Source organism: Strix aluco, chromosome 12, assembly GCF_031877795.1.
Source record: "Strix aluco isolate bStrAlu1 chromosome 12, bStrAlu1.hap1, whole genome shotgun sequence".
NCBI lineage: Eukaryota > Metazoa > Chordata > Aves > Strigiformes > Strigidae > Strix > Strix aluco.
This window is the reverse complement of record NC_133942.1, coordinates 9,941,803-9,961,880: the sequence shown is the minus strand read 5'-3', so window position 1 is coordinate 9,961,880 and position 20,078 is coordinate 9,941,803. Positions and strand designations below refer to the sequence as shown.

General features: G+C 36.3%; 1 protein-coding gene across 6 annotated transcripts in view; it reads right to left on the bottom strand.

Moving 5' to 3' along the window:
• Nucleotides 1-20,078, bottom strand: part of APBA2 (amyloid beta precursor protein binding family A member 2) — a 122,708-nt gene that overhangs the window by 73,427 nt on the left and 29,203 nt on the right. Inside the window, exon 1 of one of the 6 annotated variants that reach the window (XM_074837994.1) lies at nucleotides 16,046-16,175. The exons of the other annotated variants lie outside the window; for them this stretch is intronic. The gene's annotated coding sequence lies outside the window, so the exon portion shown is untranslated. Of the gene's footprint in view, nucleotides 1-16,045; nucleotides 16,176-20,078 lie in introns of those variants that run through there. 6 annotated transcript variants of the gene reach the window in all.

Below are 20,078 nucleotides of genomic sequence, written 5' to 3'. Positions count from 1 at the left end.
TAAAATTTTGAAGTCATTACAACTAATAAATGAAAAACAAGCATGTACTTTGAAGCAAGTTCAATTTTTTCTCCTATGTGTCAAGAAATGGTCAGTATACTACTCCTTAATCTACTATTGATTTCTCTGGTGAAGGGAAATCTGCTTCAGAAAACATGACATCTTCTGTATTGCAGGCCTCTAAGAATCCTACACTACCTAAAAGCTGTATATTAATGTATTTCAGAAATGTAATCATCCTATAATTTTCCTATAATAGTAACTTGTGTATTTTAAAGAAATTAGTGGAAAAGAATGAATGCCACCCTTGCAATATCTGAAGACTTGTAAGAAAGCTGCCGCACTTCAAAGACATCTTTTAGAGGGCTTGCAGCTATGTGCAGATACATGGCAGGGGATGTCCTCAAAATGTGGCACTTGATAAATGAGAGAAAAAGGAAAATGAGAAAGGTTGTAGAGACTGGCAAAGCAGAAAGAAAATACTTTAAAAGTATCAGCAGATAGACAAAGAGTAGTGACAGATACTGATGAGAAAACCCACCCATGCAGCTGAGACAAGAATGTCACCATTAAAGAATATGCTGTTGAAACTAAGGAGGCCTAGAAGATTAATTTAAGAGTGTCAGGTGATCTAAGACTATACCAAAGTATTCTTCTGTTCTCATCCTTAGGCTTATGCTAGCAAAACTCACAAATTCAACCCCCAAGAGTTAAAATCACTATAAATTGTTGTAAATTATCATTTATGTACTGTAGTATCTTTAGAAAATCTGCCTGTTACCTGTTCAGTGGAGTAAAGCCATGACATGCTGCATTTCCAAGATGAAAAATAAACATCCGTGTCATATTTGTAATCTCATTCTTGGATGTCAGTGCGGTGTTCAGGGCTGGCAGGCCCAAGCTGTTAAAATTCTAACTAAAAACGTACAGTATCAGTGACTGTTCTGGTATACAGCACTGTTGCACAAGTCCTTCAGGCATAATTAAACTGATAGAAAACAGTACTAAAATGCCACAGTGCACAAATCATACTGAGTCTCAGAGCCCAGCTAGAATGCACTGTGCTCTTAGCTCTCAGTCAGGCACTAGGGATCCACCAATAGCAGCTGCCTTTGCACTTTGTCATCAGACCATGCTCCTATACACTTAGGGCATTCTGCACAGACTGGTAGTGTCGGTCCAGATATGTATAACCTACACGTTGATTCTGTTATGGGCCAGTTATAAGTTTATACATCTTATGTTTGCAGATTAATTGTCAGGAAGTTACATTTGTGTAAGCAGAAATGTTCGAAAAGCAGGATGAACACAACTTGGATTGACCTCAACAAATTAGGATTCTAGTAAAGTATTTTTAACCTGGAGAATTTAGGGACAGCAGTATTACTATTTTGTGTTGTAAACTTTTCCAGCATCTCTTACTTATGTTAAGACTGTTTGGTTAGCACAATCATAACAGAACTCCCCATCTACTACTTACTGTTGCATATTTTTATTCTCAGCAGATTACCTTCTGATCTACCCCAGTTTAAGGAATTATCTTCTTTCCACTAAACAAAATATGAAGGTCTCCTCCACAGGCATGTTCAGCTCAGAGTATTAGGATCACAAGTGTGGCTATTGTTCTAGCTGTGTCAAGCAGCCTTAGTGACTGCTGCATAAATAACATTATTAAATTTAAAGTTTCCTAGGACAGAGAACTTTACCAGACTGACAGTTGGGAAGAGATTGTTCACCTTTCGAGTGCATAGGCCTGAAATGATCAATTGCTGTATAAATTCCTATTTCTAGCTGTAATAATGGAAACTGGTTTTGAACTGCCAAATTCTGCAATGCATACTTAGAAAGAGCTTCCACTTGATGTGATGCTTCAGAACGCTTTAGGCAAATCTGCAGGAGTAGAAACTAAAGGCATCCCAATGGCTGCCTTCTCTATGCCAAGCCAGTTCTGATCATACCACTTATTCTGGACTCCCTTTGAGAAGTATCTCCTCTGGGAGAAAGACAACTCAGATTGATCATTATGTTGAGTTACGCTAGTTTGTTAATCATCAGAGTATGTTAAGGAGGAAAATGTTCTAAATTTGCGTCTGGAAAAATTGAGTCACTGAGATCTCTTCTTTCAAAAGCTGTTGGGAGTTTTAGTTTCTATTGCCTAGTTTGACCCTGCTTTATTTTTTTAAAGCAGATTTTGCATACCCACAGCTTCCTAAATAAATTCAACAGAACATATTTAGCTGAAAAATAAGTCCAAAACACCTCAAAAGACACTAATACCCACCTATTATCCATAGAAAATGGCCAAAAAAGCATCTTTACAGACTGTTACTAATAAATAACATACTCTGCTGCAATCTTCCTTGAGTTTTTTTGAAGGAATGGAAATAAAAAGCAACATGAACAGAAAAAGTACCTGATGGTAAAATACAAATGTAATTTTCAAACATCTCTTTCTCTTGATTTGGAAGAATTCCATCAAATTACTGATTTTTTTATCAGTGAAAATCTTGGGTTACATACAATCTGCTTAGTAACTCTTGCCTATTACAAGGTGGGAAACCTACATGAAATTTAAAGTATCCGTAAGTAAATATATTTCTGCATTAAGAACAGCTATTCCAATTATGTTTTGACAATTCCTAGCATTATGTGCTTCAGTGGGCTTTTGGACTTGTGTAATACATGCAATAGCCAAAAAGCTGGCATTTGCCCATTTTTAGGGAAAGTAAGGGTTTAACGATGTCACACACGCAACAAAATGCTTGTTGCTTGTTCTCTCTTTTAACCCACGACAGCCAAAGGAGCATGAGTCTATCACACAACCATTCGACATTCACAGAGAAGTCAGACCAAATCTGTTGCAACAGATTCTGACTAGTAAGAAACAACCAGCTCAGACTAACAATGAGTCTGCACACTAGCAGTGAGAACCTCACAGTGCAGGGAGTGACCTGGCTGGACACACTTCTCTTGAACTTGACAAACATACTCTGATGTACAGAAGGATCTAAGGAATCAAAGGGAAGGGCAGACAGGGGGTTCACTACAGAAGAAAACGTGTGCATTAGGATAAACCAGCATAGACAAGGGATAGGGTGCAAGAGGATATCAACGTGCTTTTTTCACAGGGTTTGTAGAATTAGTAGCCTTTGATTTTTCATTGGTTTGTTGTCTATGTATTTGCCTCAGGTCACCTCTATTAAGGTATGCTTATCAAATCCTGTACCTGTAAGATTTTAAAGGCTTTAGTGTTATCCTACAGTCATTCAACAGTGTTTTCTCATTCTTCAACTGTGTTTTCACACCTCAGCTGAAATTTGTCCAAACAGCTGAGCACAAAATGTACCCAGGAACAGGAAAAACCAAAGTACACAGTAATTTCCTTCAAATGTCTCCTCAGTTTTACTGGAACTTTAAAATTACAGAAAACTATAAACTAGCAATACCTTATTTGAAAAGACGATATATACAGGAAGTGGCCTTAAGCAATTTCTATTGCACTGTTTTCCACAAGCATAGCTTCATTTTACTTTATATTGGTAATATGTTCTAAATCATGTTTGGAGTTTTTATAGTAAGACGATCCTCCATAGTATTATTTCACAAATGAAAGAAATGCATATTCATCCACCGGTTCAGAGACCTAAAGTGCTCCCAGGAGTGCCACAAAAGGAACATAATGTTCCAAGAGCTGGGTTTTGCTTTCAGATCACTGGTTGAGCTGATGGATCTGAAAACTCATGTAGCTAGATAGTAAGCTATTGGCTACAGTTCTAACGAGTGAATAAATTATTTTAAGGTTAGTAGTAATTTATGCTCACAAAATGAGTAAGGGTACCATCTGTTCAAGTATTGACAATAAAAACTTCTTTTAATTTGGTGTTAAATTGCTCACTTTTGACATAGCTGTGTCACTGGTGAATACTCTGTATATTGAAATCATACAGAAGCAGAAATCTACCTTTTCTGAACAATGGCAGAAAATCACCTAGGCCTATAAGCAAGGTAGATGTCATGACCTTGGAAAAATAATAAATAATTTTGGAGTAATACATGGGGGGAAATTTCAACTCTTAATGGTAGGAAAAATAGGAAAGAAGGAAAAATGTTAGTAAAACTGCTTGGAAGTTTTAGATAGTTTCAGATTATCTCACCTGTTCTCCAGAAGTGTTAAAACTTAGAATAAGCAAGGTATCCCACACCAGGAAACACAGGCACTCTCTATGTTCAACTTATTTCATTTCCATGTTTCTAATAAAAGCCTTGGCTAACTTCTGAGGACTGAAGTTCTCATTCATCTCCCTAGAGATCATACAGTCATACCTCCAAAGTAATTTTAAATGGGTTAAGGCAATGGATATGACATGCATACAGAAGCTGAAAATTTGCAGTAGAATCCAATTATTTTTTAATATATTTTTCATTTTATAGCTTATCTATGGTATTATCTAAAAATAATTAATTTATGCCTTCTTCTAGAGAAAGTGGGATCACTTCCTATACTCTATAAACATTTTTACTAATTCTTACTTGAGAAAGATACAAGTTAATTTTAAATTGCATGTTATTGTATTGGACAAAAGAAATTATTAGTATAATAAAAACTGAGAAGAATGACCTGGAGTAGATTTGGTAAAGAGCTATATCATACTTCTTTCTCTTCCCTCTCTTGAGAAGGAATGGGAAATCTACACATTCCTCCTCCTTGTGCTGGCAGTTTGCAGAGTCAGAGGAAACTAATTGAGTCTACTATGGTTTACTATTCATATTACAAAGTACTAGATGTAATAGCTGCAGTGGATAGTCAAACACAGAACAGTAGGATTTTCCATGTCCTAAGAAGTTCATGGTTCAGCTACAAAGTAAAAGACAATAGACTCCTGCAAAGGAGAACAAAAAGACTGTAATACTAGGCCAATCACAGTAAGCAACAGTATTAACACTTCAGTTGCCTCCCTGCCTTTTCTTTTTTGGCAGTGGGTAGGTAGTACAGCAAAATAAAATTTTCATAATTAATTTGCAGGATCTAGATAAATCTTTTCAAGTGTTTCATAACACCTTTTCCTAGATGTGAAAGCCAGCACGGGAATAGGCCTATCATGCTTACTAAAAAATTTAACAAATGGATGATGAAGTCCCATATCTCTAGTTGGCTTGCTGAATAGAAAATAAAAGAGGAGAGAAAGAACTTTAAAGGTTTTCACTTGAACAACCAGGTTTTTTAAATCATTATTATTATTGTAATGGAAAAGGATGCAGTGCTGACAAGATAATAGGTGTCATAGTCACACCAGAGGTGTGAGAAAATGGTTTGTAGTGGTCGCTTGAGTGGATATAAGCAAAGAGAAATTGCATCCACTGAGATCAGAGAAAACATTACAGAAATCAGACATGACAATTAGAATTTGTAAAATAAGTTTACTTATATGGATATGATACAGAAAGAATATGAAATGGGATATGCTATTTTCAGGTCTGAATGATGGGTAAAAAAGTGTTGTCTACAGTGACTGAAGAAGGAAGTAACAGGAGTGCAGGGTTTTACAGTGTGTTGCTGGGATATTTCTGTCTTAGGAATATTAAGAGAACATCTAAAATCTTGAACAGAAGACAATGTCTGGAATAGAGGTGCAAGTATAAATTGTCAGTCTAGAGATGGCAATTAAATTTCTATTTGACATTACTGAGACAAAGGGTATGGAGGGAAATAAGACAGAACAACGGACAGAGGCGTACAGGCTTCTACAGGAAAAGAGACTCCTTGGGAAAGTATCTTGAAAAAATATTTAGGGCCGCAGAAGAGGATACAACCATGAAAGACTGACAGGAGAGGGCACAATTTCAAGAAGATCATGCTGGCAGTGTCAAAGACCATCAAGAACAGAGCAATGGTTCTGATCTTCAACCACCAGCATGAAAAGTCTCAAAGCAGAAAGCAGCTCTGCAGCAGTGTCATGTGAAGACTGCAGTTTGGTCTAACAGCTCAAAGAAGAGAGCCCAATAGAGCGGGGCGGGGGTTAGATTTTGATACCCTTAAGTTTTTATATATGTATCTTCTTCAGTATTTACAATGTGCCGCTGAAAATCTGTGGTAACATCAGATTTCTTCCACAAAGTTTGTAATAGTATTTTTTCTATGCACAAAAGTATCAAAAGGAATAAAAACAACCCACTTGGTGAAATAAAGAGGCATGCATCCATTTTAAGAAGTTAGTGAGATCTGTACTTAGCATACTGCATTTCTCGGTACAGCATCCATTTCTCAGATCACGTTTATGGCTTAAAAAGTTGTATTTGGAGTTGAAATAAGAAGCAAAATGACCTGTAAAAAGCATCTTCACCCACTAGGTTAATGACAACGGAACTTCTATGTTACTGATTCTTTATTTTAGGGGCAAAACCCACAAATCAATTCAAACTTTTAATAGTAAAACCATGCATGAGCTCATATACATCTCTCTACTGAATCAAAACCCCATGTGTTCATTCCAACACATGCATATTTAAATGTATTAATATTAGATAAAAGCATATGGTAAAATATGGCAATTAATATGGTAAAAGCATAAATATATATATTTATGAGGCACAGAGAGTATATGTTATATACTACCAAGTATCCTCATCAAACCAATCAGAATATAATTATGATACAAAAAATAAACTGATGTGATAAAGTGGTTTGGCAGATGAGATTAGGTACCTTTATTTGCAATGCTACTTTTAATCTAAGTTTTCCATGCATAATTCCGTTTTTTGTTAGCAGTTGAATACTTTATGTTAAGAATTATGTCTTAATTTGGAATTTTTCTTTTTTCCCTCTTTTTTAGCATTTGGACCAGACTCTAGAAAGATTATCTCTGCAGAAGAGTAGCAGAAACACTGCAGTTCAGGGGAACACAGATGATGTTTCTGCACAAGCTTGGTAAAATCATGAAGAAACTTCACCCAGAGTAAGTGATATCATTAATATTCCAAATGCTTTGTGAATAATTATGCCACTACTACCATGCACATTGTTTAATAAGATCATTGTATAGGGCTACTCCAGTGTGACATAACTGGGTTCTCAGAACCCCAGTTTGGCAAGCCACTTCTGTGCCTGCTATGCTGCTGAAGTACAGGAGGTATGGCAGTACACAGGGGTACAGGGACACCGATGTGCTTTCAGAGCTTACTGCTGTGCTTAGCTGAGTAAGGGTGGGATTCCTCCCAGTCCTGAGCGAGGCTGAGTGAAGACAAGTGGCCTGCTAAATCTGTTTTCGCGTATAGGTGTTGCCTTGCCTGACTAGAAGTGACTGAGCAATGACAGGATCTAGTTGTAGCCACCATTTCAGTATTCGCAGATGTGCTTGAATATGTCTGATGTGATTTGCCCCAAGACTATGTGGCTGAGCTGGAAATAGGCACTAAGAACCAGAAAACTTTTCTAACTTGTTTTGTAGCTCTGTTGAACCCTTCTGCTCTGCAGGGAATAAAAGCTTTGTCTTTTTTGTCCCCCTTGCTAGTCTTGCAAATGAATAGAACAGTCCTCAAAAAAATGGTGAAACTGGACTACAAAGGTGTTATATAGGACATCTTCATGTACATCAAAATATTGTTACTTCTCTCTCTTATCGCACACTACAAGCAACTTGAGAAGTTATTTCTGAAATTTCTATAAAGATAATAGCTGAAATTATTGCAACAGGAAGTAACAAAAGGAAGGTTCTCTGTATTTCAGTGTGTCTGTTTTTTCTATCTGCCTATTTTGTAGTACTGGTCTCCCTTATGTTCTTCTACAACTGCTGCTGCAATCATGTAAAATAAGAGTTTTTAGAAAATTTTAGAGGAAGCGGTTTGTTTTTAGACTCAAAACAGTTACTAGTGCTGTTTCTAAACTGAACTTTGTTTAAAGTTAATATTCTATTTAATTATTTTGCTTTAAGATATGCAGTCTTTTATAACACTCAGTAAATTATCTGTTCAGTTACTAAAAGTCTGTGAAAGAAAGTTAGAGCTTTCCTATGGCACGTTTCCTAGAAGCTGTACCCAAGATATTAATGCTTCCTACTGAAGTAATTTAAATAGGCCTCTGAGGTCAATCATGTCTAATTGATCTTGCTGTAATAACTTGGTTCCATAGCATTCTAAACACATTCTCTCTGCTTATTGAGATGCATTTCTTGTACAATAGGATTACAGAATCTGCCATTTATACTTCACTGTACATTATTATATTACTACATTATTTTATTATAATGTCCTTGAGATCTACAGTTAGAGATCTGTTAATTTTCTCAAGTCCTTTACACAGTAGGGCTTAAAAGTACTGCAAAACTTGGCTGCGATAAGATTCAACCCTTGGGATCAATGCCAAAAGGTGGCAGTGAGCTGATGTACCACTGCACCATACTGCAGCAATTTTCTAAGTCTAACCCACAGACCCATGTATGCACTCTGAATGAATAAGTAGCATTCCAACGCAAGCATTTACAGAAATACTGCCAGGTTTCCTAGCATATCTGACCTGCTGAACAACTGCACAGATTTCAGTCAAATAAAGCTTTAGCAAGTATGTGTTTTAAAGGTCAAGGAGGGAATAACTTCCTTTTTGGAATAAGAAGGGCCTGTGCTGTACTCCACTGCATTGGCAGAAAAGAACTGTTCATCCTCGTGTTGAGGCATGAAGTTGTAACGGAACTACCAAAATAGAAGACTAATGGTCCTATCAATAGCAGGCTGATAGAGGGCAAATAGAGGTTACTATGCCAAGATGTTGCACAAAGGACATATTCTCCAAAGAACTATGCCTAGTGGATAGTAAGGATAATGCATATGTGAGATTTGTTCTTGGAAAAAAAAAATATCTATCTTCAGAGATTTTACAGCAGTCCTGAGTAACCTAGAACTCATATAACAAATATATAATTCAAGTTGATTATGAGCAATAAATTATGGGTTTATTATTGTGTGTAATTTGGGGAGCAGAGGGCTTCAGGGAGATATAACTTGTTGCTTAGTTATTCTATAAAAGAGCAGACATTTCTGATCAGTTACTCCACTGGAGTTGAGTAATGGATCGGATTCTTTTAAGACCTTATGAATTACAGGGGTCCTGAGTTGGTCCCTGGAAAATTCTCATACCCCGCCCACATAAACAAACATATCTGTTTTCTAATTTTAATTCATCTTAAAGTATTTCTATATTTTCATGAGATCTTGCCTGTCTTAGGGCAGTATGTGGACTTTACTCAAAAGAATTATCAAGACAACTAAATAAAATTTCTCCTGAAGGATGCTTGGTACTACATAAATTATGTTGATCATGTAAGGAGCTAAAGTACTGTCATGTTATCTTCAAGGGAAGTATTCAATAAGCAAAGATACATACTCTTTCTTACAAAATAAATAGGCTCTACTCTGCTTGCACTTGGACAAGGGGAAATGCACATAATGCAATGTGATGACCGCCTTTATCCCTCTGTCCATTTACAGAATTTTAAATGATGCTTCCACTGTAGTCCAAAACTAGATTATAAATTGCACATAAGTTATTCTTCCTTGCAATGTTCTGTATTTTTGGCAGTGGCTAAAACCTCCCTTAGTATAATTCTGTATAAACCACTGAAATTACATGCTACTAAATTACTTAACTGTGTACATGTAAAATAAAATCTGAATTAATTGTTCAATAGGTTTATGTAAAAATATATGTTTGACAGTGCTGATTTATTAATTTTTACTTGACATATGAGATGTTTTATGTCAGCTTAAATTCAGAAGATTTTTTTTTCTTAAAGAGCGAGCTCCGGTCTTGTAATTATTATCTTAAAACTTTGTTCAGTACAGACTTCATTCAGTTATTCCTATCTTGGACAGGAACAGACTTCCTACTTGTGCCAGCAATTTAACTTCAACTCATTTCTTCGATTTCTGAAGAAACTGTTTGGAGAAACTCAAAATACCAGACTGGCTTAATTTATATGCTAATATATGATGATTTCATTGAAGTAGTGCATTCTGAGGTCCCAAATGTTAAACAAAACAGAACATCGAAATTTTGGTTGTGCAAAATTGAAGTGTTCTCTTTTCTAAAAAAAAAAAAAAAGTTTCAGAGAAGTGAAAATAAGGATAATAGTTACCTATTTTGCAACAATGCTGGGGTGATCAATTAACCAGTATCTGTACAGTGCTGTGAAGATGAAGAATGCCTAGTCTTATCATCACCGTATGCTTTCATCCATTTTGTTAGCTGCAGCATGGAGAACAAAATCAATACACTGTGCAGTATCTAAGGGCTTAGGACTTCAGCAAACAAGACCTTTAAAATCTAAAGAGTTAAATAAGACCCCTACAAAAAAAGCTACAGATATAAGACACACTTAGTAGAACTTATTATTATCCTTATTCCACCATTGGCATATTTATTCCTGGCTGATGAGGACTGATTTTTCTCCAAGTTATTAGTGAAACTACTGGACTTGAATTTACAGTGAATGTGGCTTATTCACTAAGTTCCCAGTTGTAGTTCCCTCTTCATTTCACTGCAGGTTTTTTGAGATACATTTAAGCAGGAACTCAGTCACAAAAATATATATTGCCAAGCAGGGTGCACATAGGAACAAAGGAAATAAAAATGAACTTATAGTATTCTGATGCTGACTGTGTCTACTAGATTACATGCTGGTAATGATAACCTGTATTTTACCTATTGTTAGGAAAAGCAATTTATGATCTGACTTTCTTACTTTCTAGGTAGTAAATTAATGTAAATTTTAACTGTACACAAATTCTGGTCAATCTCTAATTTCTCTGTTTACTACGCTTGGATATTTGTTCCACTACTGGAGAAGACAACTAGTAGAAAATTGCACTTCCTTGTTAAACTGCTATTTCCCAATACACAAATCATTTAGATGTCTGGAGACTGTCAAGAATGTCCTGTTTTTATAATAACATAACTCTTATATTCTCTTAACTAGGAAGATTCTTAAAAATACCAGCAGCATAAAAATGTATTTTTCCATAATCTCTTTTATTACTTGAACATTTCTAATTCTATAATCACAAAACTTTAATTTCAAAGTGACATAGTTGGAACCTTTGTATTTTTCTTACAAAATCATGCATTCCACTTCCCTGTGGTTACCACAGCAGTCTGGTACAGCAAGCCTTGTCTGTACCTGAGACCTCATGATTCATTCTTCCTAGGGCAATTTGTACCATCTATCCCTTTATCATCACTTTTATAACAGTTAGAGTTCCCAAAAAACATACAAAAAATTATACATAAAAGGATACTTAAAAGTCAACATATAATTGAACTTACATGAAATTTTAAGATAAATTAATTAGTCTGGTTATTATTTTCCAGAAATTAATTATTTCATAAATGATGCTGGGGGTATGGATTTGAAATTTAGTTCAAGAGAAAGGGATGGATGTGAAGTAACACAGAGGGACCTTAGAAATCAATTGAAATAAGAACTAAACCTTCCTATACATCATGCAAGTGTCAATAAATAAATTATGTCTATGTACGTCATGTGAAAGAACAGATATTAAACTGTAAAATCTCAAATACATGTAATTCCCTTCTATCAGTTCTAAGTAGCTCTGAATACATCATCAGTTGTTTTGTAGCCTATTAGGATTATGATGAGATGTCTCTGAAAATCCCTTCCAAAATGTTCCTATTTGCCTTTAATCCATATTACTGTAGTCACTGCAGATTTTAAACAGCTAGGCAAAGATAATTCAGCTTCATCAGTTCAACTTCAAATCATAGTGACAAGAGCTATCTATTGTTATTTATTTTCATTCTCCTATTCTGCTCCAACTGCAGCCCAAAAACATCACCACAAGCTGTGAAGAAGCAGCCTGGGGAACAAGCATTTCATAGGTCTACACAAAAGGACTAGAGCACCTTATTAAAAATAAATGTTAGTGCTTCAGTAATGAAAAAGCCCAATCCTGCAAAATCTTCACTGTATGAATAGTGTCACCTTTACTATACAAGCACTAAAACTGAAGGTTCTAAAATTTCTCTGAGACTGAGGATTAGCTACCTAACTAGGGCCTAAACTATCAAATCCAGTGTTTTCTATTATTGAGTTACCATCTTGAGAAAGATTTTCTTCACATCCAGGAACACAATTATGGCAAGTAGTTGGAAGAAAATAAAACAGCTGCTGCTCTGCATAGAAAATCACTGCATGTCACTAGTTACGGGCAATAAATGAAACACTGGCAAAAATCCACTACATTATACCCCAAACCACTTCTGTTTACATTCTATGCAGCATAAAAATAAGTGTTGATGTCTTATCACTGTTGCGCAGGTCTGCAAATCTGCATCAGATTTGATTATACTGCATGACAAATGAGAATGTTCTTTCCAATTCTCAGCCAGCCTGATAGACTAGAACTACACTCTTGCAAAACTGCAGCCTTTAGGCACCATATCTTGTTTGTTCAGGACAAGCCTGAGCTAATTGAGATTTTTTTCTGTACTTTTTCACCTTTCGTTTAAGCTCAAGCGAATTTAAGCCTTTTCCTCAAAATCCTTTACCACTGAAATCCTGACATGATGCAAAGGAATTAGCTGAATAACCCAGTAAAGACACCTTTTAGCATGACCACTATTTTTTATGTATGTACAGAGTGCTGAGGTCTGGGTGAAGTCAAGGAAGCAGTCTTAGACCAACTGATTATAGCAAGACAAAGATGGAGCATATGTATAAAGCAGCATATCAGGAACAAGTGAGAGAGATAGCTATTTATCTTTAAAACATGTTTGCAACAGATCAGTTAAAGAATGAATATTTTTGTCAAATTAGGAAGCAAGAATGACTAATGAGAACATTATAGGACACAAAGACAAATACACCATCAAAAACCAGCATTACAAAGTACCGATGTGCAAACCAAATTAAAAAATATATTACAATACAGGAGCACACACTGCAGGCACCTGACTCCTATCTTACTGTAAGATCAAAGTGTACATTGAGGAAATCTGTAACTAGCAGTGTATTCTAGATGAAAATACAGTAAACAAAAGCTAATCAGAAGAGTGGGAAGAGAAAGATGGTAGCTCTTCTCCACTTTCAAACATTAAGCATAATCAAGATGTTCCCATTCCAAAGTAATACAAGCTGTTTATTTAAGGTAAAGAGAGATGCAAAATCATGTGGGAAATTCCACAGCCCTTCTCTTGTCTCTGAAAAGAATTAAAGGACTCTTTCCATTTAAATGTAAAGGTATTTCTATAATAGTACTAAATGCTGTAGCATTAGCTGGACTGAATCCACTAATCAACACAGTAAATCCTAACTGGTGGAACAATGACAAAAGAAAAGCCCAATTTGCACAGTGCTCTGTAAATCAACAGCAACTATGGCATTTTATGCCTTCTGACATTACACAGGGCAGGCCCAGAGCCTCTTCCTTTCTCAAGCACTGCCCACCTGGATAGGGTTTCAGTTTAGTACTCCTAAATCACTGAATTCCTGAATCATTTGATATACTGGTTTTTATCACTATTCTTGATAGCACTTCTCCCACAGGTAGACAACTCCAAGAATAATCTTGGCTAAAGATGGTGGCAGTGAAACTGGACTACAGGCCTGGGTGAAAAACTGTCAGTTTTTTCTGCCATGATCTCTATTAGATCCACAATGTCTGACAGAGGGGTTTAGAATTAACTACCAGTCCTCCCCTGCCTCATCCTGAAGCTAACAGCCAACCCTAATCAGTGTTGTCCTTAACACAACTGTACGTCTTTGCTGCAGACATCAGTTAAGGATGACATATTTCACATCAGGCTATATATGGCCCTGTGACACTGCACAAGATTTCATTAGGACGACTGAAAAGTCTAATATTTTTCTTTTAAAATTATGATTGTTTTAAAGTAAAACCTAAAAAGAGTTTTGATGCAGAGCAGCCATGTTTTGACAAACATAACTGGAGATATACCTGGGGCAGACATGTTTGAAGCCCAGGTGAAGAGGCTCAAGAACATCTCTTCTCCTTGTATACACACAAATAGAAGAGATTCATTTGCTTATTTTTTGTCTATGTGTGCTTAAGAGGCCATATTCTTGTGTTTATCTAGATTTTGTTTGATAACTATATATCAGGTGATTATTGTAATTCATTAATATTTCCTTATGGTATTTCTCTGAAGCTTCTTCCCAGGTGGCAAGACCTAATTATTCTTAGTATGATCATTGGACTCAATTGCTCCAAACAGTCCCTGACAGCAGTCATGGTATTATTTCAGATGTACTTGTTAGCTGCAGTTACTGTGCTCTCTTTCCTCTCCTTTCTAGTGAAGAATAAATTGTAAGTTTGTTTTGTTTTAGATCAGAAGGAGCTGCAAAGAACATAATAAGATATGACAGGTTACAGCAAAAGTCAACTCTTGAGAATTCTTTTATTTCCCCATGCCAAACTTGAAGATGCCATAAACTCAAATCCTCTATGCCAGTCATAAAATTTTAATTAGATAAACTAAAAATACTGGTACTATTTACCACTGTTCTTATTAAATTGCTGGATTTAACACTACTAAAATAGATTGCAGATTGCAAAAGGCCATCACTAGTATTAATACTCCAATTCAGCATACACGTGAGTATTCTGTTCGGCTTGATTATAATTAATCAGTAATCTAGTCTCTTGTTTCTCACTGCCAAATGATAAATTAACTACTAGCTACATTCATGGATGGAATATTAATTTATACAATGCCCTGGGGGTCCTTCTGTATGTAGTACAAGACGCCTCATGAACAGATCTCATTCAAAGCTTTAGAACTATGAAACAAAACAGAGTGAATCCAGTCAGGATCAGCTGCAACTATGTTAAAACTGGAGATACCTGTATCCACAATTTTAGTAAGCACCACTGAGATATATTAGAAATTAAACTTAGACATCACATGGAAGAATGAACTTCTCTTCTAAATGCACAAAATCAAGTACCTTTCCATGCAAAGGGTTAGTATTTTCTGGAAGTTTGTGAAAAACATTCTGACTTTTTCAAGGTCAAATTATGTTCTTCGAGTATAGCACTGAATGTGTGTTGTGTAATTGGGAAATTTGCCAGGGAAGTTATTTTTTTCCCCCCTAGTCGCTCTGCAGTAGCTACTGAAGCTTCCCACTACAAACGAGGACAGCAGATGGATCCAGAGGTTCTGTCTACAGCTTTGCCCATTTCATCATTCCTTCTATGCTGCAGGCTTCATCTTGCAGCATCCTTTGGCTTTCTAGTGCATGAAAATGACCTTTGCACAGGTGCAGAAATGATATGCAACTATTTGCCTCTTCCATAGTCTTCTTTCTGATTTCCCTGCATTTTTCTAGCCTTTGAATGTCAGACAAGACAAAGAAAGTAGTATTTTTTAATACAGGGGGAAGGAAGTTCCATGAAATATTAATAATCTTGTGGCACTCGGCAGCACCAAAATATGCTTAAGATGTATTATATTGCAAAATTACTGTATAACAGAATACACATTTCTGATTTAATAGCACTGAAAACATAATAAAACTTGAAAGGGGAAATTCTGTCCTCTATCAGTTTTTCATAGTCCGAAGAAAACTGAATACAGCATGAGCTCTTGGTAAAATCACAGGGGGGGGACTGCAGCCTCTCTATAAAATGCTAGACTGCATTTTGATAGCTCACAGCATCCCAGCCCAGAATGATCAAATCAAGGCATCTGGTCATTTGACTACAAACTGCTTGAGTTTTGAACCTATCAGCAATCCAGAATGGCTCTCATAGCACAAGAAATACAGCATAGGAAAATGCTCGCCAAGAATAGGATGAAAAACACTGAGAAAGAAACAGAGTTATTTTCAAATTTCCAACATAATATTATTAATTATTACGAAGCTTTCTCATAGGAATTTTTAAAATTCCTTCTCATTCTGAAATCAATCACTGCAGCATATATAAAATAATTTCAGGCTTTAATTATAAAAGAATAGGCAATGTACTTTGAAAGCAGCATAAAGATTTAGCTAACTCAGACATTTCAAGCAAGACTCACATTTTGATTTCACCTTCTGTTCTTGCATTTTAATGTTTTAAGCATCCTGCTTTATGAGAAGGTTATCACTTATTGCACGGCAAGTCTTAGAGAGCTCGGGTTCTCTCTGGACCTGACAGTTCTGTCTCTGGTACAATCTGATAGGAAATAGCTGAGCCGACGTGAAGCCTAGCAACGAATGGGGAAGCAGCTGCAAGCACTGACTGCTAGACCTATGCAACTGAAGAATATTGCTTAGAAGGGAAGTGACAGAATCCCATCAGCTGACAGCTTACATCTAGACTACTACAGGGAATAAAGTACTTATATATCAAAGACTATTGTATGGAGCTGCCCCTACAGGAATATGAATAGCTTGTTTGCACAGAGTGTAAGACCTCATAAGCTACTGCAACCCATTTACAGTCACTTATCTTAGGTATCATGAGGCTTTGATGAAAGACCCAGTCACATCTTTGTTTACAATATTTGCCAAGTCTTAGTGTCTCATTTGGCACACAGAGCACAAGTTTGACTTCTTCATTCCAAATGCAAGGCTTTTGGAAGGAAGGAGCACTGGGTATGTGCTTGTGAGCTTCAGCTGTTGTCCTTTCAGAAGGCTAATCATCAAATTTATCAGTAGAGGGCACAATAAAGTAGCATTCCTCATCAAACATGCGTAAAACTAAGGTAGAGCTCCCAAGGTGACTCCTCAACAGCCACTAGGTTACCATTATCTGTTCTATTTAAATTAAAAAAAAAAAAAAAAAAAAAAAACAACATTAAAAAAAACCCTGGACCTATCATATATAACGCATATATAATGTTGGTTGAATAAACACTATTAGTTCATTTGAGATAAAATTCACGATATTAATAACTGCAGGATGTTTCAAACATTCAGCTATCTGAAGACCTGAATGTCTGAAGAGAATGATTTATACACTGCAAATGAAAGAACTAGTCCCTAGTGATATCAGGCAAATGAACAGCATGTTGGTAGATATTAAATCCTAAAGCATAAGTAATCTCCTTAAACCTACATCTGTGAAACCTAACAGTGAACTTACAAAAATATCTGTCCCTTGTGCTCAATAGAAAATAATTTAAGCAAACAAAGGATGAAAAACAGGGTGGCCAAACTGCTCTTCACTATCAGATTGTTGGATACAGAGGACCTTGGCAGAACTGACTTGATTTAGCTGCAAAGAAAAATGGCCCACCATACTGCAATTTGCAATGCAAATTTCAGCACATTATTTAATGACGTTAAAAAAACCCCAATCAGCTATGGATGGATCATCCACAGCAACCAATATGTTGTAAGTGAGGATATCATCTTTTATCCTAAATTAGGGTAGGTAGAGTTTTACATTTAGGATGTTGTAGGTCCTTGGAACTCTGCTTCTCTGCAGCTTAGTTTGTATGTTGTACAGACAGATCTTTCAGTTTCCAAAAAAGTACAAGCACTTACACAAATGTTTAAATCTTCCATGACAGCTGTAAGTGATCTGTACATCAAAGGACCAGGATTTTACAACTCTAGGAAGAGTTAATTATTAAGGTGAATATTTAGAGAAAGTCTGTTCCCAATTCTATCCATTTCCAAACATTACTGTAGTATCATTTTAGGGAAGATGTAAATTGATTTGATCCAGACTGAGTTTTCTGAGATGGAAACTGTCTCTACTATTGTATTATCAATGCAAAGAACGACTTTTGGAAAAAGTCTTCTCTTTGCTAAGTCAGTCAAAAACACTTACCAAAATCTGGTAGCTAATTTGCCTATTTCATTCTTAGTTGTTTGTAACAACCTGTATTTGTTTTTCTGTGATCTATCTATATTTGTGTACTCACATCTTTCTCCCAAATCAATCTCTCTCTGTCTTTCCATTTTAAAGGAACCAAATAGGTTCCTGTTATCTGCTTCATATTTATAGCAGAATCCACAGATGTCTGACATTGAGGGTCTTTTTTTCCAGGTATCTAGTTGAAGAGCAAGAATACATTTATGTATGTAATTATGTTCACACAGAGCCAGGTATGTAGCTACCTATAGATGCAAAGCTGTTAAACCTCTTCTTGGTTACTCAGATATTTCACCAATGACTGCCTCTAATTTACAGGCAGAAGGTGACAAAGCGCCAATTATGTAAAAGCTTTGAGCAGATAAACAAATGACTACTCTACGCAGATTTCTACCCATGAAATTGCAATACCAAAGACAGTGATCTTTTATTTTGGAGGATGGAGATACGGTTGGGTTTTTTTTTCCCTCACTCATTATCTTTATTGACTAAACAGAAGAATTCAAAGCTTCATTTCTTTTCTGATGCTACATAAAGAACAAACAACATTCATCTTTCAGTGAATACACACTCTGAAGTCCCTGCCACTTCCAGAGCATGCCATTGTTTCTCATTGGGGAGCAATAAAGCTGAGTGGAAGGGCAGAGGGACAACTGGTGGTGCTTCAGGGATTCTGACAGTAATCTTTGGTAAGGAGATAGAGTCAGCTCGAAGTACCAGTTTTAGAAAAGTCTTGAGGTTTCAGAGACACAACTCATCACTCAAGTGCTCTGCAAACAGTAATGATTGCTATAGAAGACCACTGCTGTTTGAAAAATAATTAAATACCTTCATGAATGGTTCAAAATGAAGTATGAAATAACTTCAAAGGTGAAGCACAGTATTTAAAAGGATTTTTCATCCTTTGGGAGGTAAGGGAGCATTGCCTTCAAACTCAATACACAAAATGTATGTGGACAAAATAAAATATGCAGTTAGCCTGCAGTTAAAGGATTCTTTGAAAAAATGTGACTTCGGCTATCTCAACCACCTACTCTAGTTTGAAAAAGTTTTTCAGTAAAGGTGGAGATCCTCTTCAAGAAATCTGTAGGCAAAGTTCAAGTGAAATCCTTGGCTGAACAGATTCTTCTGTGCTGAAACTGTAGTTATTAATTCTAGTTTTTAAATGGCTCCACTTAAAGTCAGGAGGTCAGATATCATCAGCTGCCTAGGCTCTGATGCACAAGTTTTATCCCATCAGATTCTTGTAAAGAAGGGAGGCATGTGGATCTTATCTAGTTGGAGAAGTTGTTGAAAACTGAAGAACTAAGCTTCCTCAGACAAAGCAGGGGCAACAAAGCACTTGTTTACTCCTGATCTTGGGTGGTTCTGGTAAAAGGAAGGGATTAAATATTTATTAAAGTCTCTGACCATCTTTGGAAAAAGGCATCTTGATCTTATGTGATTTCTGTAGCAACACAAGGGGATCTTTATACTTCAAGGAAAAATCAAACAGGTCTGTTGCTGGGAAATGAAACCCCAATAGATGAATCACTTATGAGCATAGTTCCCCTTATAACATCAGTCTGCTGAAAGTCTGAGGAAACATTCATTTTCCTTTAGATCTTCATGATGATAACCAAATGTTTATCTCACTTTTGCAAGTCATTATATGGAGAGCAACTGTTTCAAACACTGGAGACTCTAGATCCTGCCCTCTACAGGTGTGTGATAAAGCTGAAATATTGTCATTATGAAAATAAAAGTAAACACAAATATTAGAGCAGAAATTGTAGATCAGATTGTCATGAGCCTTTGGCAGTTCATACTATGCTCTTTATATCTTTTTAGACTAACACTTCTTGAATAGTCTTTGACTGTATGCATGTCATTTCTCCAGGCTCAATAACTACTTCAGGAAAGTACAGGAGATGACAGCTGGCTATCTCTCCTTTGTCTTCTCTGCCATCCTGTGCTCTGCTAGGGATGGGGACACATTGAGAGTTCTAGTGATCTATCAAAATCCTAACTATTTGGAGACTTTAAGTCTGGGGTTGGGGTTGATTTTTTTCTTTTTCTTCACAGATAGACTTTCGCTATCAGTAACCGACAGGCTAAGTAGGCAACAATGCAGCATGGAACAGGAAGAAGGCTGAAAACTCACTGTTATGCAATATTTCAAAAAGTATTAATACAGCTTCAGCCATTCTCGTTAGTAGTGTACCCTGTGGTTGAATAAGATGCAGCGTCAGCAGGGTTAATGAGAT